At 39.7% G+C, this 23,886-nt stretch overlaps 1 long non-coding RNA gene across 1 annotated transcript; it reads right to left on the reverse strand.

The window, feature by feature from the left end:
- Positions 1–305: 305 nt before the first annotated feature.
- On the reverse strand, positions 306–23,436 carry LOC144288679 (uncharacterized). Its single transcript, XR_013356647.1, has 3 exons — positions 23,202–23,436; positions 5,021–5,327; positions 306–2,671 (listed from the first exon to the last, which is right to left on the reverse strand). It is a non-coding gene; the product is annotated as an uncharacterized LOC144288679 (long non-coding RNA).
- Between the last annotated feature and the right edge of the window lie 450 nt (positions 23,437–23,886).

Below are 23,886 nucleotides of genomic sequence, written 5' to 3' on the forward strand. Positions count from 1 at the left end.
CACACATAAGCCCAGGTCTCAGGTCTCAGGTTCATCTTTCTCGGGGAAATTGGCCTAAGACATCTGTAGAAACTGGCTGGTGTCCTACCACATGGCCAACCAGACCTGTCAGATGTGTTTCCAGCTATCCTTTCAGCCCTCCCTGCCCAGCCTGTGCCCAGCTTGTCCTGTTCTAGCCACACTGGACTGTTCATCCTCACTTGTCCTCTCTAGGAGTCCTTACCTACAAATGACAGAGAACCCTTCCTCCCTCCATTTCAAATTCTAGAAGAAAGCTGTTTCACATTCTTATGCACCACCTTTATTACCCTTCTGGAGTTGAGTAATTATCTCTATACAATTCTAAATAAATATCCCGGGCTAATTAGGAAAGATACAAATGTTCCAGATTTGCATAAAAGAAGCAAATCACACTACTTCAGAAAGTACCTAAATTAGTGCTTGAGAATGTATAGAAGAAAAGTTAACAGATGTACAGCTGGCCAATCCCAGATTTTAATTAAAACCCATCTTTTATTGGTCAAAACATGACTAGTATGACAGCCAAGCCAAAAGAGAACGGGATTAACACACACATGCTCTCACACACGTATACACAAACACATACTTCTTAGCATTCTGTTATTTTATACTACGTGGAAGCAGCAGGATGTGAATACAAATGGATTTTTCATGTATTTCTCTTGGCATTATGGCCATATTTAATGTAACATCCAGCAAAGCAGAAATTTTAATTAAGTTTATGGTCTGACCATCTGTATTTGTTTGGAATTTCTGTCTCTTCAAAGCAAAAATGTGAACCTGGCTTTAGACCTGGAAATATCTCCGGCTGTAACTAAATGCATTATCAACAAACTGAGAGTGTGTGGTCTGAAATATAAAATGAGATTAGGAGAGGGGGAGCCCATTATCAAAATATCACAAAATACCTGGATATTAATTATGCAGTCACTAATTTATTCTGGCATGGTTTAGAGAAGATAAAAGGGAAATTTTATATATTTCCAAGGGGGAAAAAAAGCCTCAGCATCAGTAAACTGCCAAAGAATCAATTAAATATGTTTTACTTATTTCTGTGGGGTTTGATGTTACTTTTCTTTTCTTTTAATCTTCCCCTCTTGCACTTTACAAATGGATAAAACATTTATCTATGAACAATCTGTATCCAAATGTTTTAATCATTTAGACCTCTTTTCGTTAAAACAGTAAAAACTCACTAATGTACAGCAAATGAGAATAGTGAATGTGGCCAATATAAATGAGTAAAAAGCATTTGTATGTACTTGGAAGCAATAACTTAAAAATACTGCTTTAAGATATTCTGTAGTACAGACATAACATAGACCTGCAGTCTCTTGCCTGCCCTTTGGGGGATGAATTGAGCTGCCTGTAGTTTACCTTTGCATTCTCTATGAAGTGTTCATTAGGTAAATTACAAGTATGACAACATGTCCAGCTTGAAATGGCGAATCTGGGTATGAACCCTGAAGCACTGTTGCCCACTTCCCTGCCAAAATTCACCATATGGCAAACAAGGACCATGAGAACCTGGCAGGTCTTCCCACTTCTTGTCCCTAGAAAACGAGCTGGTCTCTAGGGAGAAATGCATCAGATCTCCACCTCCGTCTAGCCCACAAATACAAGTTGAAGGCCAAGCAGGAAAAGAGGAACTCTCTCCTATTACATGGCCATGGCCTTTTGGAGAGGCCAGAGCAGACTCTCCTCTTAAAGTTTCCATTTCCAAACTAACTCTCCTAAGCTTTTCCATGAAATATATTCATATATTGTATGCCTACTATGTGCCATGCCAAGAAATATTCTAGTACAGGGGTGGACAAAAATAAGTAAGCACTTGTGGACAATATATCAGTTTCATTATATGAAACTTAGAGACTTTGGAAAAACAACTCAACAGGAGGTAACAGAGATGACGGTGACAGGGCACCTTGGGAGTGGTACTAGAGAGGGAGGGAACAGGGAAATCTCAAGGTTTTCATGTGTTCGGTCCATTCAGAATGACAAAGACTCAGGAGGTCAGTCTAATGCAGCCCAGCAAAGTAGATCCAGGGAAAAGGCTTTGGGACAGCATAGAAGTGAGCCTGTGCTGTGGCACGTGTGATACATGCTGTAGAAAAAGCTAGAGCAGGGTAAGGAGGATGGGAATGTAGGAGCAGGAGGTGAGGGGTGCTGTGGTACCTGGGTGGGTCAGTAGTTGAACGTCTGCCTTTGGCTCAGGTCATGATCTTTGGGGTCCTGGGATGGAGTCCCGCATCGGGCTCCCCATAGGGAGCCTACTTCTCCCTCTGCCTATGTCTCTGTCTCTCCCTCTCTCTCTCATGAATAAATAAATAAAATCTTAAAAAAAAAAAAAAAAAGAAGGTGGGCCTGGGGACAGATTGAAAGGGAGGCCTCCCTGAGGAGGTGACATGTGAGTGGAGTCCTGAAGGAAGTGAGGAAGTGAGCTGTGTAGGTGTTTCGGGAAGAGCACGCTGAGCTTGTGTACGTGCATCCACCTCTAAGCCCTGGAGTAACTTCCCATATGTTCATCCAAATTACTCAGGATCCATTTGTTTCTGCTAAGAGCATCTCCTCCTGTACTCTGGAAACTTCTTTAATCTTGATTTCTTCACCCCTGGACAATAGGTTCCACCAGCCGACAATGTTGGAAGGGCTGTAGGAGAAAGGGGAGAAAACAAACTGGATGACACAGAGGAGAAATATATCTGGGGAATTTACAATAATAGTAGCTCCATTAATTATATTCTAGAAAACTTATTAAATGAAAAGTAAAGAACAATCCAAGCAGAGAGAAAAAAGGATAACTAAAAAAAAAGGTACAAATCAGGCTTACCTCACACTTGACCCCATCCTAGTAATTCTAGAAGACAAGGAAGGTGTGTCTATAGACTTCTGAAAAAGGATCATGACACCAGAGTTTCATCTATATATATGAAATTATATATGTCATTCTCAAGTATGTGGCATCTCAGAATGTGAAGAATCCCTGTATCCCACTTAAGAAAATTCTAGAAAATACATTCACATGACCATGACAGAGATGAAAAATAAGAACTCCAGAAAGAGGAAGTTGTCACTAAAAAGCCTGAGGATCCCTCATCCACTCAGGTTAAGACTTGAAATCAAGAGCTCCAGCTGGGGATGCAAGTGTAGGGGCAAAGCTTGGCCCTATTGCCCTTTCTTCCATATGACCTCTCCTGGCACTCCTCTTTCCACTTGCTAGTGCCAGGAAACAGGCTTATTGAGACACATCCTTCAGATTCAGAAAACTTTTGCATGTTTAATGGCCACTGGCAACAGTAATGTATAGTGTTCTCTTTAAGCACTTGCGAACAATGGCTATACCAGGCATTCTGTTAAGAAACTGAGAATTACTTTTATTTTTTATTTTTATTTTTTAAAGATTTTATCTATTCATTCATGAGAGACACAGAGAGATAGAGAGAGAGGCAGAGACACAGGCAGAGGGAAGCAGGCTCCATGCAGGGAGCCCGATGTGGGACTCAATCCCGGGTCTCCAGGATCAGGCCCTGGGCTGAAGGCAACGCCAAACCGCTGAGCCACCTGGGCTGCCCTGAGAATTACTTTTAAATAGTGCTTTCCCCACACCAAACCAGAGTGACATAGTGCAACATGGTGGCCCTATTTTTTTTCTGCCTTGGAACATGAATGATGATTTTCTGTACCTTTAAAATTTGCAGTAAGAGTCATGAGTCATTGGGGTTTGATTGGGAAAGACTACTAGGACACCAAGTAACAGATCTGATCTGTCACTGAGCCTCTTCCTACCCTCTTTCTGATAGGATCTGTGAAGCTTCCTGTGTTAACAAATCTTTAATCCAACCTAATTGCAATTTGCTAATATTATAATATATATACATATGTATATATGTATAATATATATGTATATAATATATTACATATATTATATGTAATATATTACATATATGTATATATAATATATTGCATATATTATATGTATATATGTATATATAGAAGGGCTCCTGGGTAGCTCAGTTGGTGAGGCCTCTGACTGTTGATTTCAGCTCAGGTCGTGATCTCGGGGTCATGAGATTGAACCCCATGTCGGGCTCTGTACCAGGCATGGGACCTGCCTGGGATTCTCTCTCTCCTTCTGCTCTCCCCCCACAACCATCCACCCTGTGTGTGCTCTCTCTCTTTCAAAACAAAAAAAAAATGTATGGAAAAGAATTATAAGAAAATACACACTGGAAGTTTAAAATAAGGGATAATATCAGTCACAAACTTCCAAATGATATTTCTTCCTGCTTCATAGAGTCAGCAGACGTTTTAAAAACAGATTTTTAAGAAAGCAACATATGGAATTTCATGTAGAACGTGTAATTGCAGCTGTGTAAAAAAGGTACACATTGAAAGAAAAATACCTCACAATGTATTTGTGAGACTCTTGATGATTTTTTTCTTCTATTAATCTTCTATTTATCTTATTTTCTAAATTTTCATTAGGAGCAGGTATTACATGTGTAATGGGAATTTTTTTTCTTAAAATAAGATGGTGAGGATTTTGAGCTTGCTTAAAGAGTGCAAACAGATTGCTATATGGATGCCAAAAAAGTAATTGCTAACTATAAACAATTCCATTTTCATCAAAACTGATCAAGCAGTTTCTACTTAGACTTCTAATGAAGCCAATGTTTTTAGCTGGAAAGAGAATTTCTTTTGTAATGTTTTAGAGTTCAAACAGCTCACATAAGCTCTTCAAGAGCGTTATTAAAAGTTCATACTGAACAAGTCCAAAATAAAGAAGGATTTTTCTCTAGGGAGAAGAGGGACAGATCATCAGTTGCACCTTCAGGAGGGATTATGCAATCAGATCTTTCTAGGTCCAAGGCAAATCCTGCCAGGTGCTCGGAAGGAGTGCTGGTCTTTTGCATAAACCCCCTCATTTTGTAGCCTGGGCAAAGGGGTACAAGAGTATCTGGCTCTGGGGAGTCCAAACAGATCAGGTTCTCCCACTTACCGCTAACAGAAGCTAAAGGCTGAGAACCGAGTGGTGATGAAACAAGGAAGGAATTTCAGTGAGGCCAACATGGGCAGAGAGTGGACTAACATCTCAAAGGCTAGCTCCAAAACGCTGACAATACTTCCCAGTTTATATGAGGAAAATGTGGGCCAAAGGTGGGTGGGTCGTACAGGTAGGCAGTGATGGTCAAGTCCATCATTATCTTGGAGTCAGTCACAGGGTCCTGCTGGCTCAGGGCAGTCCTTCTTGCTTGAAGAAGTTGCTGGTTCCTATCAAGGGTTGCTTGGCCCACAGGGTCTTTAGCCTGAGTTAAGAGATAAGTTGGAAAGAACTTAATCAGGTAGAAAGTCTGAGATCAGAAGGTAGTTGAGGGGCACCTGGCTGACTCAGTCCATAGAGCACGAGACCCTTGATCTTGAGGTCATGAGTTGAGTTGGGCGTGGAGCCTATTTTTAAAAATATGCAGGTAGTTGAATTCTGCTTTCAGTTTGGTCTGAAGTAACACCAAAGGGTTATGTATCATAGCAGAGACTTTGGGCTTTGATACTTCTGGTCCCATCCCTTTGCAGGCTTTATAGTGGCAAAGAAAATCGACACCGCTTGGTCTTGCTTCTCTTGCCCACCTCTGCTCCAGCTTTCCTGGCATTACTAGTAACTCTTTGGGAAGAAAAATTATGTCCAGATTCAATGTGGTCTAGATCTATATTAAGAACAAAGGAGCATTTCCTGAAAGAAACAATCTGCCAAGATTTCATCTCACTCACAATGAAATGGCCTTTTATTTTACTTTGCTGTTCAACTTAGCTTTGTCTTCAGTCTTTCCACTTCTGAAAAGGTTGGCTTTTCCCTTGAATCACCAAAAGGCCCATTAAGGAGGCTTTTCCCAAACAGTGCATTCTCAGAGCGAAAATTTAGGCACACTTTCTCCAGCCAGCTTTCTCTGAGTTTGCCCATAGCTGCCCTGACTCAGAATGATGAGGGTGCTTTTTAAAAAATGCAGATTCCTGGGACCTGCTCAAGATCTGAATCAGAATTTCTTAGGAATGGGCCCCAGACTTTGAATTTAAAAGCATGTTTCTTGAGAACAGAGTATCTGTGGCTCACAGTATGTTTACAGTTAATATGTACTGAATAAGTTAACATAGAAGGTGGGGGGAGTTTCCTGAGTGATTCTAAGGCAAATTAAAGTTTAGGAACCACTGCTTTACTCTATAAAAATAAGCCTAAATTTAAAAAAAAAAAAAAAAAAAAAGGTCTGTTCTTCCCAAACTTCCTCCAAGTTTTCCTATTCGTATTCCAAAGTATCGGAGTTCAGCTCTGGATAAGAACCCTGTTGTATCCCATTTTCCAGAAAAGGAAAGGGATTGAGAAAGGGCCCACATGCCGGCTCGCAGCCACCTCCTCCATCTGACTTCAAAGACATAACAATAGCCAATATCCACTGAGCACTTCCAGTGCTCTCTGTACTTACAGACATTATCAGACCTAATCTCCACTCCACAGAGATAAAATCAGTGTTTTCACAAACCAGATGCTATGATCCCCATTTTGTACTTGAGGAAACTGACACTCAGAAAGCATTTGAACCCAGGTGTGTTTTGTCATCCAAAATCTAGGCTTTTCCTGCTGTAGCCTGATGCCTTCATCCATCCCCTGAAATATTTGTTGCTAGTTTTGTTTTGTTTCACTTTGTTTTGTTCTGTCCAAATACATTCTATGTGCTCGCCAGTGCCTTAAATTACTTATTCCCAGCTATCCCTTTGACTTAAAGCTTTGTTTTCTGCTAAAATTCACATTTTATTACTAAGACAATAATAATATCAGATTAGTTACTGAAAACCTTTTTTTTTTTTTTTTCAAAGATTTTATTTATCTATTCATGAGAGACACAGAGAGAGGCAGAGACATAGACGGAGATGCAGGGGCGCCTGATGCGGGACTTGATTCCAAGACCCTGGGATCAGACCTGAGCCAAAGGCAGACCTCAACCACGGAGTCATCCAGGTGCCCCCTGAAAACCTTTTGATAAGAGAAAGGTAACAGGGCAGCCCCCGTGGCGCAGCGGTTTAGCGCCGCCTTCAGTGTGGGATGTGATCCTGGAGACCGGGGGTTGAGTCCCACTTCAGGCTCTCTGCATGGAGCCTGCTTTTCCCTCTCCCTCTGCCTGTGCCCCTCTGTCTCTCTGTCTCTCATAAATAAATAAAATCTTTAAAAAAAAAATGGATGCATTTCGGTTGTGATGCAATCTAGCAAATCACTTTTTGGAGCTTTTCCTTTAGAGTTAGGTGGGAACCAGGCCCTCCTTTGCTCTTCAAAAAGGAAATTAGGATGTTTAATGTCTGAGAAAGCTATGGAGCCTGGGGAAGTTGGGGGAGGGGTTGAGGGGTTATCAGGGAGGTGGGGAGGATCACCTAGAAGTTCCAGTGTTTGCTTCTTAATTTCATCATTTCCATTGGAGTATGGTTTTTAACTGCAAGCTCTATGAGGTCAAGGACAGTGTCCAGTTTACTGTATTATCTCTGGCACCTAGCACTGCAGCTAGCACAGAGAAGGTAATCAGTAAACCTTATGGTAGATGTGGAATTTGAAACTTTTAGGAAATCCCTATGTGGACCTCGTGATGGTGATTTTGTATGTTCTAATCTCTAACAGAGCAATATAATTGAATACAGTCACAATGTCTTAAACTGTTAAATATCTGAGCCTGTATGTAAGATCTCAAACATTCTTTTTTTGTCATTAAAAATCTGACTTGAGAAATGGAATAAACAGAAAGTTAGAACAGTGTTGAAGAAACAAATAAATCCAAATTCAAAAATATTACAATATTTGTTACTATTTTTCTTTTTTCCTTTTGTTCCAGAATGATGTTACTTTGCTCCAGGAACAATGAGTCATTTGTCATCTGCATTATGCTCTCTTCCAAATAAAATAGCTATGTAGGGTGGATTTATAGACAAAGCCTTCTTGAGTCTAAAGACATGCTAGAATAATACATTAAGACTGGTGATTAATAACAGTTATAGGAATGTCTTACTTAAGTTTTAAAATCTCAAAAAAATCAATCTTGAGATTGCTGCAAGTTTGTCCCCATGGATCATAAATACAGAGAAATAATATTATTTATTTAGATATAGCTCTTAAAGTAAAATGGCTTTGTTTTGTTTTCAAAAGTATGTACTATTCGGGGCTATTAGATATAGAGTCAATAAAGAATCTATTTACTTATTGTGATTTATGCTAATCCTACAAGAATCATTGATACTCCTATAGAGTAATGCTATGCGTGGCTGGCTCAGTTGGAAGAAGGTGAGACTCCTAATCTTGGGGTTGTGTTTGAGCCCCACATTGGGTGTAGAGATTATTTAAATAAATAAATAAACTTTAAAAAAATTATAAAATAATGAAGTTAGAAAAGATTTCAAAAGATCATAAAGTATAGGCTTTGTTGATACACATATGGGCAAGGCAATAGGGTAAAGGGTCTTAAAACTATGCATGTCCTCTGACCCAGTAATTGTACTTAAAGAAATTTATCAGAAATGTGTATAAAGATACATGTAAAATATGTATGTCATATCTCTATTTATCCATATCCATATCCAATCTGGAATTGGATATAGCCTGGAAGTGCAAACTGTGGGAGATCAGTAAAATATGATATATCTCATAATCTACAACCGCTTGTAGATTAACATGAAAAATGTTCACTATCTATTGTCTGTGGTGTCTAAATGTGGTGTTTCTCTAGATTCCACACTGTCAAGTGACTAAAAGCTAGGGAGACGGGGTATGGGTGGTACAGTGAATGGGTTCAAAGTCGTGATTTTATGTGTATGCATATGCATGGAGGTGCACCCAGACACGGAAGAACTGTCTAAACACTAATAGTGCTTGGGTTGGATACTTCTTCTGCTTTGCCTGCCCCACCCCCACCCCACCTTAGCCAGCCTTTTTACTTCAGTTCTTGCTGTTGAAACCATGTGTGCCGGTATCACCTGCTGGCACCTTGCTGCTGCTGAGAGATTTTCTCCAGTTTGTGAATTGTCTGTAGAAACCCTCTCAGCCTTGCCTTTGGAGGTATCTGCAGCTTCAGAAGAACAAGGGAGTTCATGCCTCACGAGGTAATCTCCAATTAAAGGGGGATGGGAGCCAGTTGATAAATATTTCAAACAATGTGCTGGCAAATGTTTAACATCCGGTCCTCTGACAAAAAGAGCCCTGATTTGTAGCATTCACCAATTTCCTTGATGTAAATTTTTCCCACCATGGTGGATTTCAACATGATGTCACTGAACATTAAGTTGGCAAGAGATGTGCACAGTAGGCTGTGCCAAGCTGGGACAAGCAAGCTCCAACACACCATTGAATTATACTCACTTCTTTATCTCCCAAGTGGACAATCTGAAGCATATTCTATATGTCTCAACTCCCCAAGAGATACCCAGTGAAATTGAGTTCTACTCACCCACAGTGGTGAACAATCTGATAATACGCATTTGAGTTGCCTTTCCTTCTCTTACAATTTCCCTCTCTCCGGTCCTCCACTCTCATTCCCTGGGATCACTTTCCAAGAGAAACATGAGCTTTGCCCGTGAGCCATTGTCTAAGGCTCCATCTGGAGAAATCCAAGGTAAAGGTTACTTTGGGATATGACAATTCTTGTTAATTTAGATTTTTTTATTTGTGCTTACTAATGTCCTCAATTTCTTGCATCAGTTATGTGTCTTACATAATTTAAAGGAAAATAGTTATTTAATATTGTGAGTTATTACTATATGCCATAATAGGGTCCCTGGTAAATTGTAAAACGTTGTGTGATTTAAGAAGATTTAGCTGCTTTGTAGGCTCACATTTGTTTATTTGCCTTGCCTGTTGGTCGTTTCTTCCTATTACATAGATATAAGACTGATCCATAAGAAGGAGAAAGGAAAAAGCATGTGACCAGGAAAGCAAGAATTAGTGGAAAAGATAAATTTTCTTTATTTTTCTTGTTGGCTTACCTTTAATCCCATCAAGAGTCATGTATAGGCATTCATTAAAGGATAATAAAAATAATAAGTACAGGGATGCCTGGGTGGCTCAGTGGTTGAGCTTCTGCCTTTGACTCAGCTCATGATCCCAGGGTCCTGGGATCGAGTCCCACATTGGGCTCCCTGCAGGGAGCCTGCTTCTCCCTTTGCCTATGTCTCTGCCTCTCTTTGTGTGTCTATCATGAATAAATAAATAAACCTTTTTAAAAATAGTAATTACAGATGAGAAAACTGATTCATGAAGTTAAATGATGAGAAAAATAGTGTCAGCATACTATTCATATTTAGAAAGATAATCAGTAGATATAACTGCGTTTCCAAAATTTGTCAGTTGACAAAGAAGCAATAGCATCATTATTTTCAGGAAACATTTCGTTCTGAAAAAACCCCGCAGGAAAAAAATATTAAGAGTTAAAAGAGAATTTAGTTAAGCCTTGAGATGCAGAAGGAAACTATAAAAATCCATAGATATTAGAAATGGCAAGGGGAATAAAAACAAATATTTTTGTTCACAATGTTAAAAAGCACACACATAGGGGTGCCCGGATGGCTCAGTGGTAAGAGCATGTGACTCTTGATCTTGGGATGATGAGTTTGAGCCCCACATTGGGTGTAGAGCTTACTTAAATGATTAAATAAATAAATAATTTTTAAAATAATTTAAAAATAAAAAACCACATGTATAATTATGTTAAACTCCACAAGAAATATGTAGGACCCATACACAGAGAATTACTAAATGTTACTGGGATATGAGTCTTAGGAAAATGGAGGGACTTAACATGTGACAATCCCTTTAACCAGATTCCCTTTCTACCCCTGATGAGGCCAAAGAGACTCTTTTAAAACCCTAACAGTTGGAGCACCTGGGTGGCTCAGTGGTTGAGCATCTGTCTTTGGCTCAAGTTGTACTTCTGGGGTCCTGGGATAGAGTTCTGTATCGGGCTCTCTATCAGGAGCCTGCTTCTCCCTCTGCCTGTGTCTCTGCCTCTTCTCTCCGTCTCTCATGAATAAATAAAAATCCTTAAAACATCAATAAAACAATAAATCCTAACAGTTACACGACAGGGCTTCAGAGAATCTTTTCAGTTTGCCTCTTTCCTATTTGCTTTGTCTATGGTTTCCACATATGTGTATGGATTATATATACATATAATGTACATTTATGTACATAAATGATTGTACATTATATACATGATTATATACACATTTAATCATAAACCTAATCATATATACATTTTTGTACATATGCATGTACAAAACTGTGTGCATACCTGCATATATACACACACATACATTCCTTAATTTATGGAAAGATATATACCTAAAAGTTTAAAAACTTCTATATGCAATAGATCTATACTGACATTTATTTCTTTTTTATACTTTGTCCATTTTCTTCAATAAGGCTATATTATATATTACATCTATAATCAGAAAAGAAGTATTTAAAATCAAATTCCAATACAGTACAATGCTTCCAGACTCTCAAATACTTATGCCTAAATTCTCCCCATCAAGCCATGATTTCCCACTTGGCAGCAGTCATCCCAATGTAGTCATCAAGTCTGATGTGCTTCTGGGACTGGGCTTTATTGATCCAGCCTACATTGGTAACAGTTCCTGTCACGATAAGGAAGCCTTAAAGTACATAGCTGGAATGGAAGCATGACTTGGCAATATCTTGGAGTTTGAGGGCCACTAAAACACAGATTCAGTGACAAAGCTGTTCTTCTCCTGGGCAACTGGTTTATCATGTGCTGGTTTTTATTTCCTCTCTCCTCTGGCCTTGAAGAAGCTCAGAGTGACATTGGTGTCAACATCTTTTCCAATTCCAGATGACCTGCAAGGGGAGTAACTTTGCTTGCTCATACTTTGTGTTTGACCTGATTAGCTTTTTTTATTTTGGCAATATTCTACTGTATTTCAGGTCTCTATATAATCTGCTTGAAATCATTTTTGGAAGAGAAACTACACAAAAATTAACAACCTATATGAAGTCAGAAACACACTGAGTTCCCTCAGGGTCTTTCCAAGACTCTGCTAGCTCCTTGAGAAGCACAGTTTGGTGCAATGCAAAGAATGACATGGAAAGGAGAATACCAGCCTCTGAAATTGCCCTCCTCACAAAGGAGGCCTGAGCCAAGTTGCTTAGCTTCCCTAGACATCTGGTTCTAGAAGGTTTGCTTTCTTCCCTGAAATTCTTTGGAACTTTCTCTTGTCCTGGTTTCCCGGCCTCTTAAGGGCCACACATATTACCTGCCCTCAAGTAAGTGTATAGGATGATGATCTATATGATTTAACAAGCAGTTCATGAGGACATGTAGTGTATGTAGGGGAGTGCACGTTAGAATCTTCACACTCATTGCCCTAAACCCCAGCTTCTCTGAGTTGATCATAGAGAATTTCTTTAAAGACCTGCCATCAAGATATTTATAGCAGTTTAATTTATAATGGCAAAAACAATTTGATACAACATACATATTCCACCACAGGAAACCAGGATAAGTACTTTCTCAAATGTAATTTAAAAATTGTAAATATTGAGGCACCTAGCTGACTCCATCAGTGGAGCATGCAACTCTTGATCTTAGGGTTGTGAGTTCCAGCCCCATGTTGGGCATGGAGATTACCTAAAATGAATCAATAAATACAGTAAATATTAAGATGATGTAGAAATATGGGAAAGAATATATATATAATAAGAACAAAAGAAAACATTAAATCAAATTCTAGATATTATATAAAGTCAAATATGACTGCACAGGAACTTATTTTTTTAAAGATTTTATTTATTTATTTTGAGAGAGAGAGAAAATGAGTGAGGAGGAAGGGCAGAGAGAGAGGGAGAAGCAGACTTTCCCTGAGAAGGGAGCCCATCATGGGGCTCAATTCCAAGACCCCAAGATTATGACCTGAGCCAAAGACAGACACTTAACTGACTGAGCTACCCAGGTGGCCCTGAATTTTCTTTTTAAGATTTATTTATTTATTTGAGAGAAAGAGAGGGTGAGAGAGAGAAAGAGAAAGGCGGGGAGGAGAGGCAGAGGGATAGAGAGTCTCAAGCAGACTCTGAGGTGACCATGGACCCCATCGGAGGACTCCATCTCACAACCCTGAGATCATGACCTGAGCCGAAACCAAGAGTTGGATGCTCAACTGACTGTGCCATCCAGGCACCCCTTGACTGCACAAGAATTTAAATGATTGAGCTTAAAATAGGGTTGTAAGTACATTTTAGGCGTATGACAGGAGAAGAATGAAATGATTAATACTAATATTAAACCATTGGTTTCTTTGAACCATTAGGTTCAAAACTTTAGAATGACTGTAACTTATGCAGGTATGAGTGCCCATAAATATGTTCAAGCCATAAATTCTTCATCAATGGATTTAATAATTATTTGAGAAAATGTCAAGTTAAATTATTGCCTCATGAAAAATTTTGGACAACTTCTCTTAGGGTTTTCACAGTTTTCAGTCTTATTTTGGCTTTAACAAGACTAAGTCTTTTCCAAGAGTTCATTTGCTTCTGCTGCTTATTCTCTACTGTATAAGTCATAATTCCATGTTTGTAGCAAAATAATCATTTCCATAGTAACCAACTGGGATATCTCAAGAAGGGGATTATGACTTCGGGAAAGGAATAAACAACAGGAGCAGATGAATAATGAAAATAATCAGGATTCTTATTCTCAAAAAGAAAAGAAATATTTGGATGAGAAAATGTGCCATATGCCTTTCAGAATTATTTCTGTCTTAAAGACACTACTTTAGTTCACTTTTCCAGGCAGCTACTCTTGTACCACACACTATTGTCTGCATAAAAGAGGTGCAGATAATGTTTTAATCTACTATTATGTATTGAAAAGAATATAGGTATATGTATTATATAAGGCCAGAGCTGAATTATTTTATTTTTTATTTTATTTTTCTAGAAATTCATAGGGAGTAGGATAGGAAAGAGTAAGCCACTTGAAGACTTTGTTTAAATGAAGCAGAGATTAGTTTGGTCTTCACTTTTCCTATTACAAAACATTTTAGGGGTGTCCGAGTGGCTCAGTTGGTTAAGCATCTACCTTTGGCTCAGGTCCTAATCCCAGGACCCTGGGATGAAGCCCCTCACGTGTCTCCCCACTCGGCGAGGAGCCTGCCTCTCCCTCTCTCTCTGCCTGCTGCTCCCCCTGTTTGTGCGCATGTTCTCACTTGCTTGCTCACTCTCTATCAAATAAATAAATAAAATCTTTAAAAATAAATAAATAAAAAGCATTTTAGGGGCACCTGGCTAGCTCATTTGGTGGAGCATGAGACTCCTGATCTCAAGAGTTGTGAGTTTGAGCCCCAGGTGGGTGTAGAGGTTGCACCCAAAGATTTTTAAAGATTTTAAGTAAAATCTTAAAAAAAAAAAAAAATCTATAAGGGCACCTGGTGGCTCAGTCAGTAAAGGGTCTGTCTTTGGTTCAGGTCATGATCCTGGGGTCCTACTAGTGAGTGCCATGTCAGGCTCCCTTCCCTGCTCAGTAGGGAGTCTGCTTTTCCCTCTCCCTCTGCCCCTCCTCTCTGTTTGTGTGCTCACGTTCTCACTCTCACTCTCATTCTCTCTCAAATAAATAAATAAGTAATCATTTTTAAAAATCTAGATAAATAAAAAATCCAAAACACTATCACTGGGATGTATTTGAATTGTCTGTATTTTGGAGGTAATATTATGTAGTAAAGTGATTAATAACATGACATGTAGACAACCCTATGTATAGCACTCCAGCTTATAGCAGTTTGCATGTTGTACAATTTGCCCTGAAAACTCTATGCTGGATATACCTGTATTGTCAGTTACTTTAGACTTCTAGTCAACATGCAGTCAGCCAGTTCTGAGGAAAGATAGGCCAACAGAAGACCAGGAAATATTTTTGGAATATTTTTCATTGTGGTGTTTATATATGATAAATTTATATTTGGTAAAATGCACATATATGAAAATATCATATAAATGGAATCATATTCTCTGTGTCTAGATTCTTTTGCTCAGTAAATTTTTTTAAAAAATTATTTTATTTATTCAAGTAATCTCTACACCCAACGCAGGGCTCAAACTCACAACCCCGAGATCAAGCATTGCAAGCTCTTCCAGCTGAGCCAGCCAGGCACCCCTTACTAAGTTAAGTTTTTGAAATTCACCCACATGGTTGCATATATCAGTGATTCCTTCATTTTCATTATTGAGTAGTATTCTATTGTGTGACCAGGTCATTTAAATTTATGCATGCTGATTGACCACTTGTGATCAGTCTATATAATATAAATTGTAAAACACAAACACAAAGCCTACCTGTATGACCTTTACTTCTTCTCTCATCTAATTATCAATATTTTGCATTTCTCAGCATTGAAATGATGTTTAAACTATATAATTTAGACTGATAGAAAAAGGCAAATAGAATTTTTTTAAGTAATGAGTTCCATGATTTTCACATTTATACCCAAACTACTAGCTATCCTCAGTGCAAAACAGATTTTCTTCTTAGAACTACTTAAATGAATCTACAGGGATTTTTGATTAGCACATCAATTAGCACAGGACTACCATGGTGTGAATTTTGTGGGGTTGGCAAACTTTGATTTGGAAGTCTGCCTCCTTTGCCCTGTTCTTCCTTCTCACAGCTCTTACCTCGAGCCCACCATGGTATGACTAGCTCAACTCCAGTCTCACATGGCCTTGATCACAGCTGGCTATGACAGATGGAAATGCTTCTAATAAGTTAATTCTAGGGGTTGGATAATGAGGGCTTAAAGGATTTTCCCTGCCAGGGGGAATTTACATTTTTAAAAGGGAACTCTTGAGAAGCAGCATCCAATATGTAGAAGGTAATCAATAACTGTTATCTTCGTTCCCTTGAAGAACCAAAGTTTTGAGACTTTAAAAGCAAAATTATACAGAGGGTAAGAAAGATATTTCCAGAACCACATATCATGGCACCTTTGTACTCTATGGACAATGTTGTCATGAAACTGCCAACAACCATCTTGTTGTTGTATGAAGACAAGCAGAAGAGAGGACCAAGACACACAGAGGGAGAAACCATCTGAAACCTGAGGTCAGACATCCCCTGGACTTCCTTTCCTAGAGCTCCAACTATAGCTACGTGTGGTCCTTCACAAATGGGGAAGAACAGTATTTTGAAATACCTATGCTTCTTCTTTCCCCCAATATTCCATTTCCTCTTTCCCCCCATTCAGGCAGCTGAGAGGCTGTGTGCATGATATGTGTGTATGTGTGTGGGGGTCGTGTCTGTGGGTGTGTATCTGTGAGTGTCTGTGTGAGGGTGTGTGTGCCTCAGGTATGGTTGCCATGAAAGAAATGCAGAGATAGAAAAGATATTGACTTTCAAAATAGACTTGTGAAACCAGAGATAATAGTTTGAGATAAAGCATTTTTGAGTTTAAAAAGCTTAGGTTATCAGAATCAAACCAAATTCCTTAAGGGTTAGAGGCATAAAGTTTATACTATTATCAACAGATTTGGAAAAAAAAAAATTGCTTTCCAAAGGAGATACCCTTCAAATTGAGGGAGGAGGCAGAAAAAATCTATTCAGACACTGACAGGTGTTCATTTTTTAAAAAATTTTTATTTATTTATACATGAGAGACAGAGAGCGGCAGAGATATAGGCAGAGAGAGAAGCAGACTCCACACAGAGACTGCGATGTGGGACTCAACCCCAGCACCCTGGGATCACGCCCTGAGCCAAAGGCAGATGCTCAACCACTAAGCAACCCAGGTGCCCACTGACAGGTGTTCCAAAGAAGGAATCAGATCAGGAAAAAGCTAGGGATCTGCGAGCAAACAATGGCTGTGTCACACTCTGTAGTTTGGACTCATGGAGGTGGCTTATGCTGCCATGAACTCCCACAGCAGCATGGTGGAACAACAGCAGCGGACCACGTACAGTCTGTGCCCAGGCAGAGAGAGCCTTAGGCAGCCTCACTCCCTGAATGACTCAGGGGAGTATTTGAAAGTCTTTGATTTACCTCTAATGTCATGAGACAATTACCTCAATGCCTTCATAGGCTCTAAGTCCACCACCAGGCAAGCTACCCCAGAGGTGCCGTATCAGAAAGATTCAGAGGCCAAATTAAGATGTGCAAATCACAAAATTTACTAAATCAATGTAAAATACCCAGCAAGAAACAAAGAGCAAGTGATGGGATAGCATAACATATTTAGGAAAGGGTGTGAGCAAGGTGGAAAGATGAAACTTGGATTAGGCAATGCTCGTAGGCACCCTCTCCCCACCCCATGAGCCTTCTCTACTGATAAGGTGACTATGGGGACCAAAGACGAGGTTTGGGAAAAGGGGTCCAAGAGACAGAGATGCCTGGGATTGGCACAGACTCTTATTTTATAGGAGACACAGAGGGGTAAGTAGTCTTGGCCAGAGCTGTGGCTCACCAATTAGTCTGATGAGCAGTTGTGGCAGAGGCTGTTTGGGGCCCAAATGGGTGTCACCAATGGCTGGCAAATTTAAGACTTCATGAATATCAAGTGCTTCGTAGCCCTCCTTTGTATTTAGTGTATCATGAAAATTAGGTGAGTCTCGTGCGTCAGGTACATTTAATGCTTTGTGGAAATTAGAGTTCTCTTAGGCCTTCCCTTTCTTTCTGTGTTCAGTATTTATAGGCCCTACTTAATTTATGCTTAACATATCTCAATAGTTCCTAACTTATCCATATTTAACATATTTTATGAGCATTACCATCCCATTTCTGTTTTCCATAACAGAATTGAATATTCTCAGATATTAGAGCAAGTGTCTATTCACCCATCACTACCCTCCTCCGTCACCACCCTCCTCCCTCCACCACATCACACACACACAAGACATACCACAAGGTCACAAATAATACTTATGGGTTGACCAGCAAATGAGAAGGTATGATCACCTGACAGGTCAATGACTAGAGACCCAGATAAGAACTTAGACATTTCAGCAAATGACAGCTGGAACCAGAAACTCTCAAGGAGTCTTGTAACTTAAATGCAACTGAGGGAATAAAGAGAGAAGGCGAGTGCCCTGGAGAGTCTGGGAAATTTTTGCTTTGACTGACTTTGCCCAACATTGGTTCTGTTTTCAGCCTCTGGGAAGAATAGGGGGGCCTGGCTCTGTGCTGTTCAAAGTGGTAAATGGCTACTACCTTTGACAGTGCCAATATAGCACATTTCTATCCTCCCAGAAAGTTCTATGGGGCAACACTGCTCTACATATAAATTGGGATATGGGAAAATAAAGTACATCTAGAAACACCTAAACTTATAGACTGACATTGTTACTTGTTATAAACATTCATTACTACGGCATCATCAACACTACTCATTATTTTTTATTTGTTTTTAGCAAATAGAAATACTCTGATTCAGCCACTTATTCTCAATATTCTCTGTGTTCGGTGGCCTATGCTTTCAAGATAGCTAACTGCAGGAAAAGGGTTCATCTAGAATAGAGAGAAACCAACTTTGGTAAGAGAAAGAGAAGCATAGTATCATTTGCTAGAGAAAGTCACATTTGAGGGGAAAAAAGACTTTGCCTTTTTCTCTGAGTGAGATGGAAGCCATTGAGCAGGGGAATAACATGATCCAAGGTATGTTTTAAGAGGCTCACTCTGACTATGTGCAGAATTAATTGGAAAGGTACAAGAGTAGATAGAGGAAGACCATTTATTGCATATAATCCAGACGGAAATGCTGACCGTTTGTGTTAATGGAGATGTTGAGAAGTGGTCTTCTGAGTATACCCAAAGGGAGAGCTGCGGAATTGCTGATAGATCACAACTAGTGTCTGAGGGGAACAAACATAAGTCCATGTGCTTTGCCTCGGCAAATGGAAGAAAAATGTTTCCACTTATTGAGTTGGGAAAGCCTGCAAAAGAATCAGAGTTGTCAGGGAGAGTGTTCTGGAACATGTCACATTTGAAATGACTATTTATCACCCAAGTGGAGATACTTTATAGGCAGCTGGAAGCACAAGTCAGGAGTTCATAGAGGTGAGGGCTGGAGATACAATGTTGAGTATTATAAGCAGATGGATGCCATTTAAAGCCATAAGACTTGGTTAGGCTCATTAGGAAATGAGTAGGGAAGTGTGGCTAGAGGGGAGGGGATGTCTGAGAACTGACACCTGGGGCACCCAATGCTTACAGGTTGAATCAACAAAGAAGACTGAAAATAAGCAAATAGCAAAGTCTGAAAACCAAAATAGAGGGGTCCTGAAAGTCAAGTGAAGGTAATGAATGAGTAAATGGTGAGCTGCCATTGGTAGGTGGCATATACCTGTGTACCAAGCATTGACCATTGAGTCTGCAAACATAAAGGTCATTGGACCTTGAAGGGGTAGGTTTTGGAAGAATGATGGGGCTGAAAGGCTGATTGGAATGTGTCTCGGGCATCCGAGGATGCCTCGTCTTCTCTGTGGAGTATAAAAACATGCAGAATTGGGCAGCCTGGGTGGCTGGGTGGTTTAGCGCTGCCTTCAGCCCAGGGCGTGATTCTGGAGACCCGGGATCCAGTCCCACGTCGGGCTCCCTGAGTGCAGCCTGCTTCTCCCTCTGCCTGTGTCTCTGCCTCTCTCTCTCTCTCTCTCTCTCTCTCTTATGAATAAATTTAAAAAATCCTAAAACAACAACAACATGCAGAATTTAGGAGGTTGATGGAACCAATAGATATTATTGATTTGAGTGGACCAAGTGAAATAAATCTATAGAAAGATATGTTTCATACTTGGGAGAGAGTGTAAGCACAACTCAGAATTACACAAGAAAAATAACTAGAAAATCAAGAATATTGTGGTATTAACTCACAATGGCAAGATACCAATTTTTAAAAATATTTCATTTTATTTATTTGAGAGAGAGCAAGAGCAAGAGTGATCACAGAGGGAGAGGGAGAAGCAGACTCCCCACTGAGCAGAAAGCCCAACTCGAGGCTCGATCCCAGGACCCCAAAACCACAAACTGAGCCAAAGGCAGATGTCCAGCTGACTGAGCCACCCCAGTGCCCCAAAAAGATACCAATCTGGGGGGCTTTGGAAACACCCAAGAATATTTGTGTTATGGTTAGATAACTTTTTCCTCACATTTAATTCTTTGTCATTTCTTCTTAAAACTTTTGGTTTTTTAGATTTACTCAAATTGCATCTAATACCTTTTAAGAGGGATTAGATTAGTCAGATTAATACAGAGTATAATCTGCCGTATTAGAAGGTAGTTGTTGTTTTCAAATAAACACTTTAATAGAATTAAAAACCCCAGGGGGACCTGGGTGCTCAGCTAAGCATCTGACTTTTGGTTTTGGCTCAGGTTGTGATCTCATGGGTGGTGAGATAGAGTCCCGCCCCAGGCTTCATGCTCAGTGGGGAGTCTGCTTAAAGATTCTGTCTTCTGCCCCTCCCCCCACTCACACATGCTTGCTTGCCTATGCGCTCTCTCTCTCTCAAATAAATAAATAAATCTTTAAAAAAAGAAAAGAAAAACTAAAGAAACAAAAACCAAAAAACAAACAAAAAACCATCCTGACCTCGTCAGAGGAAATTTCTTCTAACCATTTCTGGATTTAGTTCTTCTTTACATAATAAATTTATGTTTCTTTTCAAAAATGTCTTTGTCCATTTAAGAGATTATCATTAAAAATTTCAAGATTATTCAGGAGTTTGCCAAAAAGAATGGAGACTTTTTTTTTAAGTAGTCTCCATGCCTTCTCCTAGTGTGGAGCCCCATGTGAGGCTTCAACTCACAACCATGAGATCAAGAGTCACATGCTCTATTAGCTGAGCCACCCAGGTGTCCCTCATATAACTTCTTTTGAAAAATGTCCATTCAGATCCTATGCCCAATTTTTAGTTGGGTTGTCTCTTAATTACTGAGTTGTAAGAGTTTGATATGTATAATTTTGATACTATTCCTTATCAGGTTATTATTTGCAAAAAAAAATTTTTTCTCCTTGGGAATCACTTTCATAATTGTGTTCCTTAGTGCACAGAATTTTTCTATCATAATGAAATCCAGTTCAAATTGTGTCTTACTGGTCTTTGTATCCCTAGCACTTAGCATAGTGCATGGCGCATAGTAGGCATCAACTAGTATTCGTTGAATGAATGAAAAACTGTAATCAATTCAGTTAATAGGTTATAGCTAAGACTCTATCATATAATAAAGAAGGATATAATATATTAGAACAAGGAGTGCTAGTTATCTTCTCATATTCAGACTCCTTGGTAATAGAACCTTAATTCACATTTGGGGAAACATCACCCAGCTAAAAGATCACATTTTCCTCTCTCGCTTGCAGTAATTGGCCATGTGAGTAAGTTCTGACCAATGAAATGAAAGTAAATACATTATGCTAAACAGTCTTCCCAAAGGGAGGGGGCCACATTCTTTTTAACCCTTCTTTCATCCTGATGCCTGGACTATGACGTGATATCTGGAACCTCTAGCAGATATTGGACACTGAGGAAAAAGAAACAGAAAGCTGAAAGGGCCCTTTACCTTGAAGACCAAGGGGTTATACCAACCTTTTGCATGAAAAGTATATGTAGTTTTAATTTCTAAGCCACTATTTTTGGAATTTTAGTTACTGAGAGTAACCGATTTATGAAAGCCCATACACTTTCCACTGCACCACAGGATTCAAGACACAAAAATCCCTCTGAATCACTCTGGTCACCTGTTAGCATCCCCCAACTTTGTGACCAATGCCAAAGTTTCTCAGGCTTTTGGAGTAGCACTGATTTACTGACAAAGAATGGGATCTGGAGTCAGAGAGTCTTAGAGTCAATCCTGGTTCTGTCTCTTAATAAACCTTGCCTCAACTTCTTTGGTCAAGGGGTCCTAACAAAGCCCTACATGCAGTCTTGCTAGAAAGATGAAAGGAGAGGAGGCATACAGAGGAGGGGCTGGCACATAGCATGTAAATGCACCTTCTTGCTCATTTGGGGTCTAGAGAGCTCAGTTCAGAAATGAACGAACTTGAGACATCCTTTGTTATTTCATGGAATCCACAAGAGATATGAGACAACCATGATTTATTAGAACCTGAGGGATTATACATTCCAGGAGGGCAGATGCTGTCTTCTTTGTTATCTAGAAACTGTATGCACTAAAGAACTGTTGACTGACTGAATGAATAAAATTAGACCAAGTTCCATGGCTCCAGTGCCTCAGAATCAATATTCCCCTGAATGTAACCCAGACTAAGTACAGACCATTACAGTGACATGAGCAGTCAGACCGCTATTAGGGTCTCCTTAGGCCAGTGCCAGAACAACCTCCAAAACACCTGCCCTACAGTTATTTGGGTCCTTGAGAACTACAAGCTAAAAGGGCCATTATGCTCACCCATCAATAATAAGCAGCAGGCAATGGGATGCAAGTGACAGTCACAACCTGGGAAAATGGAAGGAATCTGCATAAAATCTACCTAAATCCTAGCTGCGCAGGGAAGATTACAATCCACCCCTCCTTTTCTTTTTCTTTCACTTTTTCTCTTCTTGGGGACAGTAGGACAGGGTGGTAAATTCTGAGCCCAGGTCCTACTTCACCTGCTCCATTAAGAAAAAGAACTCTTTTCACCCCCAGAGCTCTTAGGAGCTAATTACTGAAAATTGCTGTGAGACGCTTTGCAAAATATAATATCCCTATAGTGATTCTAGCAGCTGCCTCAGGAGAGAAGCAGCATTATCTCTCCCGACTATTTTTACATTTTTAAAGGATTAACTGAAGCTCCATGCAAGTCCCCCTGGAAATTCCCTCCTAAAGTCAGTGAATAAACAGCAAACAAGTACTACCATCTCTGACTTGAGATATTCATTTTGAGAAATAGGTGCAAGCCTGGAGCCCCACATATCAAAAAACAGCATCAGTGTTGATCCAGAAAATTTTCAGGAAACAGATTTTGCAGAGGAGGTAAATTCAATATGTGTGAAAAGATTTGGAGCCAAAAGCAGGAGCAGACAGGAAAGAAAGACAAGAAGATGGCCCTCCTTCTCCTGGCAGGGCATTTTCTAACCTAGCCAGGGTGCTCACCCATCATGGCACCCACTGTAGGAAGCAGGTAGTTCTCAATATGGCGACTCCCCAACCCTACCCTTCACTTACTTTCTTATGTTCCTGGTCTTCTGTCAATCTTCATGACTCTTTATTGCTGAAGTAATGAAGTGCTGACACAAGCCACTGTATGAACGAACCTTGAAAACATTATGCTGATTGAAAGGAACCAGCACAAAAGCCACATAGCATGTGATTCCATTTATATAAATAGACAAATATAGTTCCTATAGAACTAGGAAGTAGGTTTGCAATTACTTAGGGCTGAGGTGAGGGGAAGGAGACCGAGGAGTGACAGCCAAAGGACATGAAATCATGAAGTCACAAAGGACATGAAGTAATGAAAATATTCTAACGTCGACTATGGTGAGGGTTGCATAACTCTGAATATCCACAAAGCACGGAGCTGCACACTTCCAATGGGTGAACTGTGTGTGAATTCTAGCTCAATAAAGCTGTTACCAACCCCACCCCCACCACAACAAACCCTTTATGGCTAGTTGCTTTATGCTTTATGTAAAAATATACATAATTCCTGTTGCAGCTCCATTTGAGAAAAGACACTCTGGACATTACCTGGGCAAGTGGATATATTTATATCCATGTATATAATTATTTCCCAGTTGGTACCTCAGAGGACATTAGGTTTTTAGCCATTAATAATAACACATGATAATGATTACCCTTCAGAAGTTCTCACAGTCAAAAGAAATTTGGGAATGAGAGAGTTAAACAA

This window comes from Canis aureus, chromosome 18 (assembly GCF_053574225.1).
Source record: "Canis aureus isolate CA01 chromosome 18, VMU_Caureus_v.1.0, whole genome shotgun sequence".
NCBI classification, from domain to species: Eukaryota; Metazoa; Chordata; class Mammalia; order Carnivora; family Canidae; genus Canis; species Canis aureus.